Source organism: Nothobranchius furzeri, chromosome 6, assembly GCF_043380555.1.
Source record: "Nothobranchius furzeri strain GRZ-AD chromosome 6, NfurGRZ-RIMD1, whole genome shotgun sequence".
Classification (NCBI taxonomy): domain Eukaryota; kingdom Metazoa; phylum Chordata; class Actinopteri; order Cyprinodontiformes; family Nothobranchiidae; genus Nothobranchius; species Nothobranchius furzeri.
The window spans coordinates 71701264-71712921 of NC_091746.1; the positions used below are offsets into that span (position 1 = coordinate 71701264).

The 11658-nt window shown below is 44.2% G+C and overlaps 1 protein-coding gene across 6 annotated transcripts in view; it reads right to left on the reverse strand.

Moving 5' to 3' along the window:
- The window catches only part of LOC107375062 (spindlin-1), a 38329-nt gene extending 27265 nt beyond the window's left edge, over positions 1-11064 (reverse strand). For 3 of the 6 annotated variants that reach the window (XM_015943405.3, XM_070552529.1, XM_070552531.1), the window contains exon 1: positions 10929-11064. The gene's annotated coding sequence lies outside the window, so the exon portion shown is untranslated. Of the gene's footprint in view, positions 1-10336; positions 10472-10928 lie in introns of those variants that run through there. The other 3 variants (XM_070552530.1, XM_070552532.1, XM_070552533.1) reach the window with 2 other exon arrangements.
- Between the last annotated feature and the right edge of the window lie 594 nt (positions 11065-11658).

Below are 11658 nucleotides of genomic sequence, written 5' to 3' on the forward strand. Positions count from 1 at the left end.
ACATATAAGCGATGAGTTTCTAGCTGACTCTCGAACCGGCCAATTCAGGAATAAGCAATTTTGAAACCATCATCTCCTTTGACCTCCATTCAAAGCTTCTGCAACGCTGCAGCTGACACCAGACAAACGGCTCTTTTCAGAGCCAAGCAAACAGCCTTAGACGCAAACAAGCATTCCAGCTTCCTGTCTTCACCCGGAGGGATCTCAGACTAGACGGGTCCTATCGGAGCGGTCTACGGGTTCCTGATATCAGAGGTTCACTCCACCGGCAGTGTCCATCTCGACCCCCCGGATCAAACGAGAACCTCCACACAAAGGGTGTGTAGACTTGGCACAGATTGCGTCGGATGGTTTTTGAACAATTCTCTAGTTTATAACCAAACGACAAATTATTTTACAGCTCAGACTTCACGAATTCTCTCAGAAGCAAAGAATGATTTTACTAAAACGTCTAGCTTCCATTACAACATTTCACATTAAATCACCTCACATCCACTGCATCACATCTCATTGTTCATATCTGTCATGTATAATTATTAGTTTAGGAAAAAGAATTAAATCCATTTTATAAACCACAAACTGACTCTGTCTGAATTAATACGAAGTGTGTTTATGATCCCTGAAGAAGCAACGAACCCTAGAATCTTCTGATTAAACATTCAAAGATCAATCAAGTTGATATTTCATATTTGTATGGAATCATCACATCTTATTGGTCATAATTAATTTGTAGTGTTCCACTACATTATCTTTCTATCTCTAAAGCTTCCTTAAAGAGACTTTACGGACTTTTGAATTTTTAAACTTGTGATCGCCCCCTCAGGCCAAAAACATAACAGCAGCTTCAATAGTAGGCTCGTGCACGAGGCGTGCATGCTGTACGTGCACACTCCTTAACAAAAATAACAGCTGAGACAGTCCCGTGTGTGTGTATGATTGGCCCGGAGGACAGAGGACAGGAGAACGCGCAGCTAATTGATGAAATAATTTGGTTCTGTACCTTTCTCTTCAGCACAGCCGACAAAGGTTTATGATGGGTCAGTCCTCCTGCATGCTCAGATCATTCCCTTCCCTTGCTTGAAAAATTGTTCCAAAATGAAAGTTGAACCCACATCTTTTTTATCTGTGAATTCAATGCCATTCGGCGAGTCTCAAATAAAAATTTGGGCATCTTACTGTAAAAAAAATATCATTAATGTAAAAAAGAAACTCTAAATGAACTATGTTCACACCCAGAATCAAACCCAGGTCTTCTGCATGAGAGTCAGACATCTTACAAGGTGAGCTACACTCTAGTAACATTCACAGTATCTGTAACATTTATATCCTTGATGACAGCTGAAACAACGTCAAACCAAAGAACGGTTCGGAGTGAAAATGGTTATTTTGTTGCTAATTTGCTGGAAATATCTAGAAGAAAGTTCTACAGAAAGTAGCTAAGGGTCCTCAGAAATGTAGCTAGCTTTGTCACTAGGCGTTAGGAACAGCGACAAAGTGGCACTGCCTCTCTCTCTGCTGCTAAAGCTACGGATAGCAAATGCTACGGGCGATGCCTGAGCGTGAACGCGCATGAAGCAGCCTGCTCGACCCGAGCATCTCTCTTTTTCTGTGATTTTACAGAAAAACAGGCAATCACAGTAAAAATGCCAGGGCTCATTCTACAGGACCAGGACATTGCAGGAGAATGTATGAAGAAGACATTTATTATTTCTATACATGTTTTGGCTGTCACACTTCCATAATGCCCCTTTAAGTCTCCCTCCTCAAACCTAAAAGGAGCTGTGGCTGAATAAAGGATGACTTGGACAGAATAAATAATAAGGGTTAAAATCCCTTCAACTACTTAGAAAAAGAGGGTTTATTGTTATTGTAAATTAATGCACATTGGTATCTCAATAAAAAATATTAAACAAAAAAAAAGAGGGTTTGAACCCTTTGTGCTTCCACTTGCTAGTAAAGTCAGCTAAACCAAACTTTTGTGCCCATACCCTAAAGACGTTGGTTAAAATCCTTCCTAATGAACCCTTTCATCCTCTTACTTATGGTTTTGACCTTAGGCTTAGGGGCTACCATCACATTTATTAGCACTCACTGACTGTTAGCTTGAATAGGCTTACAAATTAATCCATTAGCGATTATTCTTCTAATAATTCAACAACATCATCCCCGAGCCAAAGAAGCACCCACTAAATAGTTTTTAATTCAATCAGCTGCAGCTTTACTATTTGCAAGTACAATAAACGCCTGGATAACAGGAGTCTGAGAAATTTCACCCATTACCATTAGTCATTATTACAACTGCTTTAGCACTTAAAATAGGTTTAATACCTAAGCATTCATGCATGTAGCCCCGGTAATCTGGTGTTTAACGGGGACATGGACAACATGGAGGTCAGTGTGCCCAGAGGACCAGGGCTGGGAAACACTGCCTCACAGGGACAAACTTGTGAAGGAGGATAGGTGTCTGTATTTTCAGAAGCTGTCTACAGTCGACATCGCAGATCCCTACGACCTCAACGGAAACAAACGGAGCTCAGACGTTTCTTTGCTGCTGAAATTATGAGTAAGCGAAGTACTACTTCAACATATTTATAATCAAGTAAAGGTAAAAAGTAGCCGTCCAGAAACACGACTCCACTAACACAGGTGCTGCTCCAGGTTTTATGTCTGGATGAGCCTTAATTCATTCAATTCAATTCATTCAATTCAATTAATTCAATTCAATTCATTCAACTCAATTCATTCAATTCAATTCATTTCAAGCTGCATGGAGATATAAAATCGAATCATTAACACAATAATCGTAATCATAATTGAATCGAATTGTGAGACTAGTGAAGATTCCCACATCTACTTGAGGTAGCACTGTTCTGCATCACCGTGACCAAAGCTTATATGTTGCTGAGGCTGAAATGGGTTGGGACATGGTTCAACTCACTTCATTTCTATAGCGCCAAGGACAAGAGTCGTCTCAAGTCACTTCACACAGTAAACAATCCAATATAGGTCAGGTCATTAAGCCAATCAGAAAAAGTTTCCTATATAAGGAACCCAGCAGGTTGCATCGAGTCACTGACTAGTGTCAGAGTCTTTACAGCAATCCGCATACTAGGCAAGCATGCAGCAACAGTGGAGAGGAAAACTCCCTTTTAACAGGAAGAAACCTCCAGAGGAGCCTGGCTCAGTATAAGCAGCCATCCTCCACGACTCACTGGGGATGGAGAAGACAGAGCAGAATGTACGGGGGCGTGTCTAAGCTTATGATGTGTTAAACCAGCTTTTCTCAGAACCAACCGGTTTTCAGCAGCCATTACATCATCACACCGGAGAGCAAGTCGGAGGTGACGGCGACTTTTGGCACATTTGACACCCCGAGCTGCCATTATTCAACAAGGTAAACATGGCTTTGAATTTGAGCACCACTTTAAAACTCACACATGAAAGACTACATCTGAATAAACTCAAAAAATCCTCAAACGTTTTGGTGCAACCAGGGAAAAAAAGTGCGACCCGAATCTAAACAGCTAGCAGGTTCTGCCAGCTCTGAGCAGAAGCATGTTTTTAAGCGTCAGCTCTCAAAGGCGTTATTGTTGGTTGGTGTTGTCGCCGTTTAAATGTGCTTTATAAATAAATAAAGGTTGGTTAGACGGTCAAACCTCAAACACATTCCTGTAAGCTCTAGAGGAATAAAAGCTACCAGGACCGCTGCAGCGCTTGGCTACAGCTGGAGGTGATTTTCCTCCTGGTGAACAGGAAGCCTCCTTATGATTCATCTGCTAGTCCTGGGAGGCCGAACAACGCTGGGCGCCATCGTCATTAAGTCCACTGTAGCAGTAAAACTCTAGAAAGGTGGAGCAAAACTCAGAAACGAGGAAAGCTGCTTTTTATTTACACACAAACCTGTTTCTATACTTAGCTTGATTATTTACACACACCTAAAATGTGACTCTGATGCACCCAATAAGGGCTCGTTGTGACCAAATAAAGACCCAACAGAACAGGAAATGTAAGGAGATCTGGACAGAACAAACCAAACCTCCTCCCCCAAGACACATCTGGAGTGCATCTATTTCCAGAGCAGCTCAGACTGATTTAGACTACAAAACAAAAGCTTAAATCTTTTTTCTGTGTCATAGAAGCATCAAAGTTTACCATCTTGACCCGAGTCCAGGTGGAAACGGAGCCACTAAGACACCTCTCTAGGGTCAGAAATCTTTCACGACCCTCACCAGCAGCTCAGCCAGTTACTGGTGAAGTTTGACAAGTTTATCTGAGCTTTTTTTTTTGCCATAAATGCTCCTTAAATACTGATGGCAACCATTAAGTTAAATGTTTTGTTGAAAGAATGAAGAAATTTTATCGCCTCTGAAAAACTGTATCCAATCACCGTGAATATCCCATCATTAGTCCGATCCATCCATCAAACTGCCATCTGAACTTTTTCTAATTAAAGTACTTAAGTACCTCTGTTTGCTCCTGACTCACAAAAGCTTGAGTCTCAATAGTCCAAAGTTGATGCCAAAGCCGTTTTAAACTAGCCAATAGGGCTGCAACTAACGACTGTTTTAATAGTCGACTAGTCACCAACTATTGAAACGATTAGTCGACTAATCAGATAATTATAAAATTTTTCTTTAATTTAGCATGAGATTGCTTTAATTGCGTGAAAAATGATAACAAACACAAGAAAGATGGGTACTTCAATGGAAAATGCGTATTTTATTGAACTTTGCTGCTGATAGGCCGATTCATACTAACAGTAAATAAAAATGCCGTCTAACACCAATTAGGCACAGTGCCCACTCGTAGGGATGGGTACCGAATTCGGTACTTTTTAAGGTACCGACCGAATTCCATAGTACTGACCGAGCACCGATTCATGTCATTTGAAACGGTGCCTCGTTTCGGTACCCGTCCTTCATAACGAGAACTTGCCTAGACAGCTGCGCATGCGCAAGAGCGTAATGTCGTCGGTCGCTGCGAGCGAGTTGTAAACAGAGCAGCACGGTAGAAAGAACGCACGCTAAAGCTTGGGTCCACTTCACTAAATGTGATGGGTAACTGGGTGATGATGAAACCAGCGACAATGATCTAAGTGAGACATCCTCATCTTAATCTGCTCCGGTAGGTAAATAAAATGTTTAAGATAACGTTAGCTTGATATGTTAGATTCCGTTTCGCTAATGGTGCGTTCGCTTTCTCCTCGGAACTCCGAAACTCCAACTAGAAGAACATGAACACGCACTAAAGTTTGGCTTCACTTTACTAAATGTGACGGGTGATTGGGTGAAGATGAAACCAGTGACAAAGATCTAAGTGTGAGGCATCATCGTTTTAGTCTGCTCCAGCAGTTAAATAAACTGTTTAAGATAACTCCATGTTGTCGTTCTTTTTTAAAACACAGAAACGGTTTTGTTACCTGTTATTGACGCTACAGTTTCGCCGACGACTGCCGGCTTCTTCAGGCTGACGCTGATGGTGGCGCGTCACCATCAGCGTCAGCCTGAAGAAGCCGGCAGTCGTCGGCGAAACTGTAGCGTCAATAACAGGTAACAAAACCGTTTCTGTGTTTTAAAAAAAGAACGACAACATGGAATTAGAAATAACGCACAGCAAGAACACACCTAAGATGTTTAAGATAACGTTAGCTTGATATGTTAGCTTACATTGCCACCGTTGTTATCATCTAATGGTGCGTTCGCTTTCTCCTCGGAAATTCTAACTTCCCAGTGGGAAAAATCAAATGAAAAAGGACGGCAAAAGGAATGAAGATAAAGATGTTTGCTTCAGTTTAATTATCAACTTATAAAACTACAAGGACGATGTCAAAATACAAACAGTTGTATGTTATTTATCGTGATATATATCAAATGTTGTTATATATTGAGAAAAATATATATTTAATTATAAAAGAGAATTAAAAATATTAAACACTCAAAAGTATCAAAAATTGGTACCGTTAAGTACCGGTATCGATTCGTAGGTACCGGGAATTAGTACCGGATCGATTCAAATGTCAAAGGTACCCATCCCTAGTGCCCAGTCAGTACAGACATAAATGCAAAAATAAAATTAAAATACTTTTGCCAGGCACAGTTGGACATTACGTTAAATCTCTTTTTTAAATGTGAAAATATGTTTAAAAAAATGTACATCCAAAACAAAACGTGTTAGCTTTCGTGTTATTTAAATCTTACCGAGGTGAGTCAGACTCTGTTTCATTCAACTGTCCGACGTGCTTTCTCGTTAAGTGTTCATGCATCACCGAGGTGCTGCCGTGATACGCGAGGACTGCTTTGCAAATAATGCAGGTAAAATTTTTATTTGGCGAATCCCGGCTAGAATGCTCCCAAACTTTAGATGTTCTGGTACACGTAGCTGCCGTGTTGGACGCCGCCATTTCTGTTAGCTGGCGCCCCCGACCGGCATGAAGTACACCCACTGGCCCTAGGGCTCACCGCCCGCAACTGTCAGTCTGACTCTGGTGCTGAAGTAATGGGTCACAACAGTAACTTCTCAATAGAGCCAACGGTAATATTTTATCATATATTGTGCTCACCGCTGCTCTAGAAGGTGCCCTCTGAAAATAAAATCCAGAGTTCTGCGTTGGCACCAACAAAACCAGAGCCTGAGTAACAAAATCATGATGGACCCCACCAATTCAGGACATAAACTACTCACTCTCCTTCTTTCAGGCAGACGACTGATCAGCGTTGAAGCTCAGAACACTGCTAAGGAACAGGTTTTTGAGGCCGGGAGACTTATGACCTCTGACATTTGAAATGTCTTCTGCTCTTTTGATCAAGTCCATCCATACATCCATTTTCATCCGCTTATCTGAAGTCAGGTCGTGGGGGCAGTAGCCTAAGTAGAGAGGCCCAGACTTCCCTCTCCCCAGCCACTTGGGCCAGCTCCTCCAGAGGAATCCCAAGGCGTTCCCTGGCCAGCTGAGAGACATAGTCCCTCCACCGTGTCCTGGGTCTACCTTTAGGTCTCCTCCCGGTTGGACGTGCCCGGAAAACCTCACCAGGGAGGCGTCCAGGAGGCAACCTGACCAGATGCCCGAGCCACCTCAACAGGCTCCTCTTGATGTGGAGGAGCAGCGGGTCTACTCCAAGCCCCTCCCGGATGACTGAGCTTCTCACCCTATCTCTAAAGGAGAGCCCAGCCACTCTTTGGAGAAAACTCATTTCGGCCGCATGTATCCGCGATCTCGTCCTTTCGGTCACTACCCAAAGCTCATGACCATAGGTGAGGGTAGGAACGTAGATCGACCAGTAAATCAAGAGCTTCACCTTCTGACTCAGCTCTCTCTTCACCACGACAGACCGGTACAACGCCCGCATCACTGCAGATGCAGAACCAATCCACCTATCGATCTCACGCTCCAGTTTTCCCTCACTCGTGAACAAGACCCCGAGATACTTAAACTCCTCCACTTGGGGCAGGACCTCATCCCTGACCCGGAGAAGGCATTCTACCCTTTTCCAAATCAAGACCATGGTCTCAGATTTAGAGGAGCTGATTCTCATCCCAGCTGCTTCTCACTCGGCTGCGAACCGCTCCAGCAAAAGCTGAAGATCACGTTCTGATGAAGCCAACAGGACCACATCATCTGCAAAAAGCAGAGACCTGATCCTCAGGCCACCAAAATGGATCCCCTCCACACCTTGGCTGCACCTAGAAATCCTGTCCATAAAGGTTATGAACAGAATCGGTGACAAAGGGCAGCCTTGGCGGAGTCCAACTCTCACTGGGAACGAGCCCGACTTACTGCTGGCAATGCGGACCAAGCTCTGACACCGGTCATACAGGGACCTAACAGCCCGTATCAGAGGGCCTGGTACACCATACTCCCGGAGTACCTCCCACAGGGCCCCCCGAAGGACGCGGTCAAACGCCTCCTCCAAATCCACGAAACACATGTAGACTGGTTGGGCAAATTCCCATGCATCCTCCAGGATCCCCCTAAGGGTATAGAGCTGGTCCAGTGCTCCACGGCCAGGACGAAAACCACATTGCTCCTCCTGAATCTGAGGTTCAACAATCCAACGGACCCTCCTGTTCAGAACCCCTGAATAGACCTTACCAGGAAGGCTCAGGAGTGTGATCCCCCTGTAGTTGGAACACACCCTGCGGTCCCCCTTTTTAAATAAGGGGACCACCACCCCAGTCTGCCAGTCCAGTGGAACTGCCCCCGATGTCCACGCGATATTTCAGAGCCTTGTCAGCCAACACAGCCCCACAACATCCAGAGGCTTAAGGAACTCCGGACAGATCTCATCCACCCCCGGAGCCTTGCCACAGAGGAGCTTTTTAACCACCTCAGTGACCTTAGCACCAGAGATTTGAGAGGCCAAACCAAAGTCCCCAGACTCTGCTTCCTCACTGGAAGACGTGTCGGTGGGATTGAGGAGGTCCTCGAAGTATTCTGCCCACCGATCCACAACGTCCTGAGTAGAGGTCAGCAGCACACCGTCCCCACTATAGATAGTGTTGATAGCGCACTGCTTTTCCCCTCTGAGGCGCTGGATGGTGGACCAGAATCTCCTCGAAGCCGTACGGAAGTCTTGCTCCACGGTCTCACCGAACTCCTCCCATGTCCGGGTTTTTGCCTTGGCGACCACCTGAGCCGCGTTCCACTTGGACTGCCGGTACCCGTCAGCTGCCTCTGGAGTCCCACAGGCCAAAAAGACCTGATAGAACTCTTTCTTCATTCCTCATTCTTGATCTTTTGATCAAGTCACAAACCAAAGCGATTAAAACTGAGACGTTTTTTAATTTTTGGTCTCAGAGAAGCTCTGAGAAAAAGGTCCATTAATGATGATTAGATTTCAGATCTGATCCAGTAAACCTTGACAGCTTACTTCACATTCTAAAAAATAAATAGAAACCACTGAGAAGACAAAGCAAAGAGATAAAACACACAGAGTGAAACTAGATCCAAGACAGTGCAGCTCGGTCCAATCCAAAAGAATCATTCCAAACAATCAGGTCCTGATTTCAATTCAAATACCATCCTATTCAATCCAGTTAATTTCAGATCCAGTTCATCTAAAACAAATCAGACTCAAATGATTTAACTCTATCCTTTTCAGTAGTTTAAAGAAAAGATTTCAAATTGAATTAAGTTATAATCAAATTCAATATGGTTACTTTTTAATTGGCCCAGTGTATCTAATGATTTAATTACTGTCAATTAAATCTAATTTAATTCAATATTACATGAAGCTAGGGCCGGGCGAAATGGCCTAAAATCAATATCTCTATATCGATAACGATAAATGACGATAACTACAGGTATGCAGAAACAAAAGTTGTCCACTAGATGGGGCTGTCACGTGTGTTATGTTGGGTCAGATTTTTAGTGACTCAAGTGGGCCATTCCCATCTGTACCGGGTCGGCCCGGGCCGGGTAGCCCCAGTCGGCCCCAGCCTGGCCCGGTTGATTCCACACATCCTTGTCTTAAGCCCATGTGGGCTGATTCTACCCACCAATCAGAGGCTTGCTCTAATGGAAGGTGTGAATTTGCTGTCAGCAGTGGGTGTGTTGGCCCTGGTCGGCCTGAAGCAGACCCCCTCGAGAAGAGGGCTGAGAATGAGCCTTGGTTGGCCCGGAAAAATACCAGGCCACCCAGATATGTAAACAACCTACGCTACCCGGCCCGGGCCGACCCGGTACAGATGGAAATGGCCCAAAGGTGGACCAGCTCCTTAAAGAGCAAGTCAACCCCTACCAGAGTCTAACTGCACTCCCACTTCATGTTTGAAAAATGCAACACATGCTGTTGCCTGGCAGACCGAGAGGGCGGAGCCGCTAACAAATGCACACACACTCAGGCTCACGACAGCATTGTGACATCATAATGTACCAGTTTACAACATAGCATACCTCTTAGCCAATGGCGGTGGCAGATTTAAATTCAAATACAGTGCAGAGTTTTTACCTGACAACGGCACAACAGTGACAGTTTTAGGCAGAATATTTAAATTTTAACTAAGATGCACTGAAGTGCCAAGTTATTGACGACACGTGTCTGCAGCACGATTAGACACTCGTTTATTTAGTTTATCAGCAAAAAAAAAAGTGTATTTGGGGGTGACTTGCTCTTTAAAGGGACATGAACGTTGCCAACCTTCACACATCTTTTCATTTTTTTATTATCAAATTTATTGACGTGGGAAAATGTATCTTGATAAAAGTCAGAATTTTCGATAACGATAAATGTTCGATTTATTGTCCAGCCCTACATGAAGCCGAATGTAATCTGGTTATTTTGGGTTATCCTTCCACACTGATCTGGTGTTTGGTTTCATCTCACCTCACCTGACCTACCTGCACGGTTGCACCGTCAGCTGATTGGTCTTACAGATTCTGGTAGATGAAAAGAAAGACCGGATCACTGAAAATCATCAACTTGTCCGTGTTTCTGTGCAAAGGCGATGCACCAAATGCATCCACGAGGAGGCCAGGAACAGAAAACACCGCCTGCAGTCTGACTCCTGTGCGGTGAGCGTCTGGTTTGATCACCTGATTGGTCTGGTTCAAATAGAAACAGTTTCCACTTCATTCCTGCTCTAAAAACAAACCTTCTGCAGGGCCAGCGTCAGCCATATTGCTCGTTTAGTCTTTTCTTTTCGTTCTATTATTTACAGATCTGAAGAAAAAAGGGGGCGGGTGTGCGCCTTCTTCCTGCGAACAACAGGGGGCCTGTGTGCCAGTCCAACCTGCGGAAAGGGCAGGCACGTCCCAGACAGAGAGACGGCAGCGGACGGGGTTCGGTCCCCGGCTGGCTGCTGCGTTCTCCCGCCCCTCCCCCTCGGCGGGAGAACGCAGCTAACAAAACGAACGCTCCATGTGTGTTGTTGACGGTTGTTTACCTGCATGGTGACTGTGGCGGGCAGGTGCATGCTAGTTTCCGCCTTACCGTTCAGGTTATTTAAACGCGGAGGTCGAAGCGGGCTAGAAGGTGTCTGGCCTCCCGCTGTCAGTCCTCAGAGTCCGTTTCGACTTCACAGGAACCAGAGAGACTTCACGGCCATCTCACCTCCAAAGGTTAAGCTAGACGAAGCGAACTTCCAAACATCCGGTTCAGCCTTTCACAGTAAAAGCACTGACGCGAGACTGCAATGCAACAACTTTAGTCACACACCGCTAAAGAACATGTAAATACCTTATCTTAAATATCATTATGTACTGGTTCAGTAAAACTGCGATGTTTTAAAACCCATATTAGAAAGAGAAAGTGGTACACAGCCCAATTTCCCCTGCAAAAGTTCTATCTAATGAGATGTAGCCTCGTCACCAGGGTTGTTTTATTAATAGAAAAAAGTATTTAAAGTAAAATTTTGTGTTAAAAGAGAATTACATCATGGTGGATTCAAACAAAATCACAATTTGCCAAAACAGAGAGGTTGTAAAGTGTTGCTAGGGCACATTTAGTCCGAAAGAGTGTGAATAGAGCACATTTAGGAACGTTTTCACCTAACGTGACACACAAAGCATGATCAATCGTGTTTCTATAAACTGTACCAAATGTTTCTGTATGAAAACTTTGAATATTACAATAACCAGCCTTTAATTAAACCGATATAAACCACCAGCATCCTTTTCTGCAGGGCAGAGGCGTCCAAATAGCAGCCCATAGGCCATTTGAG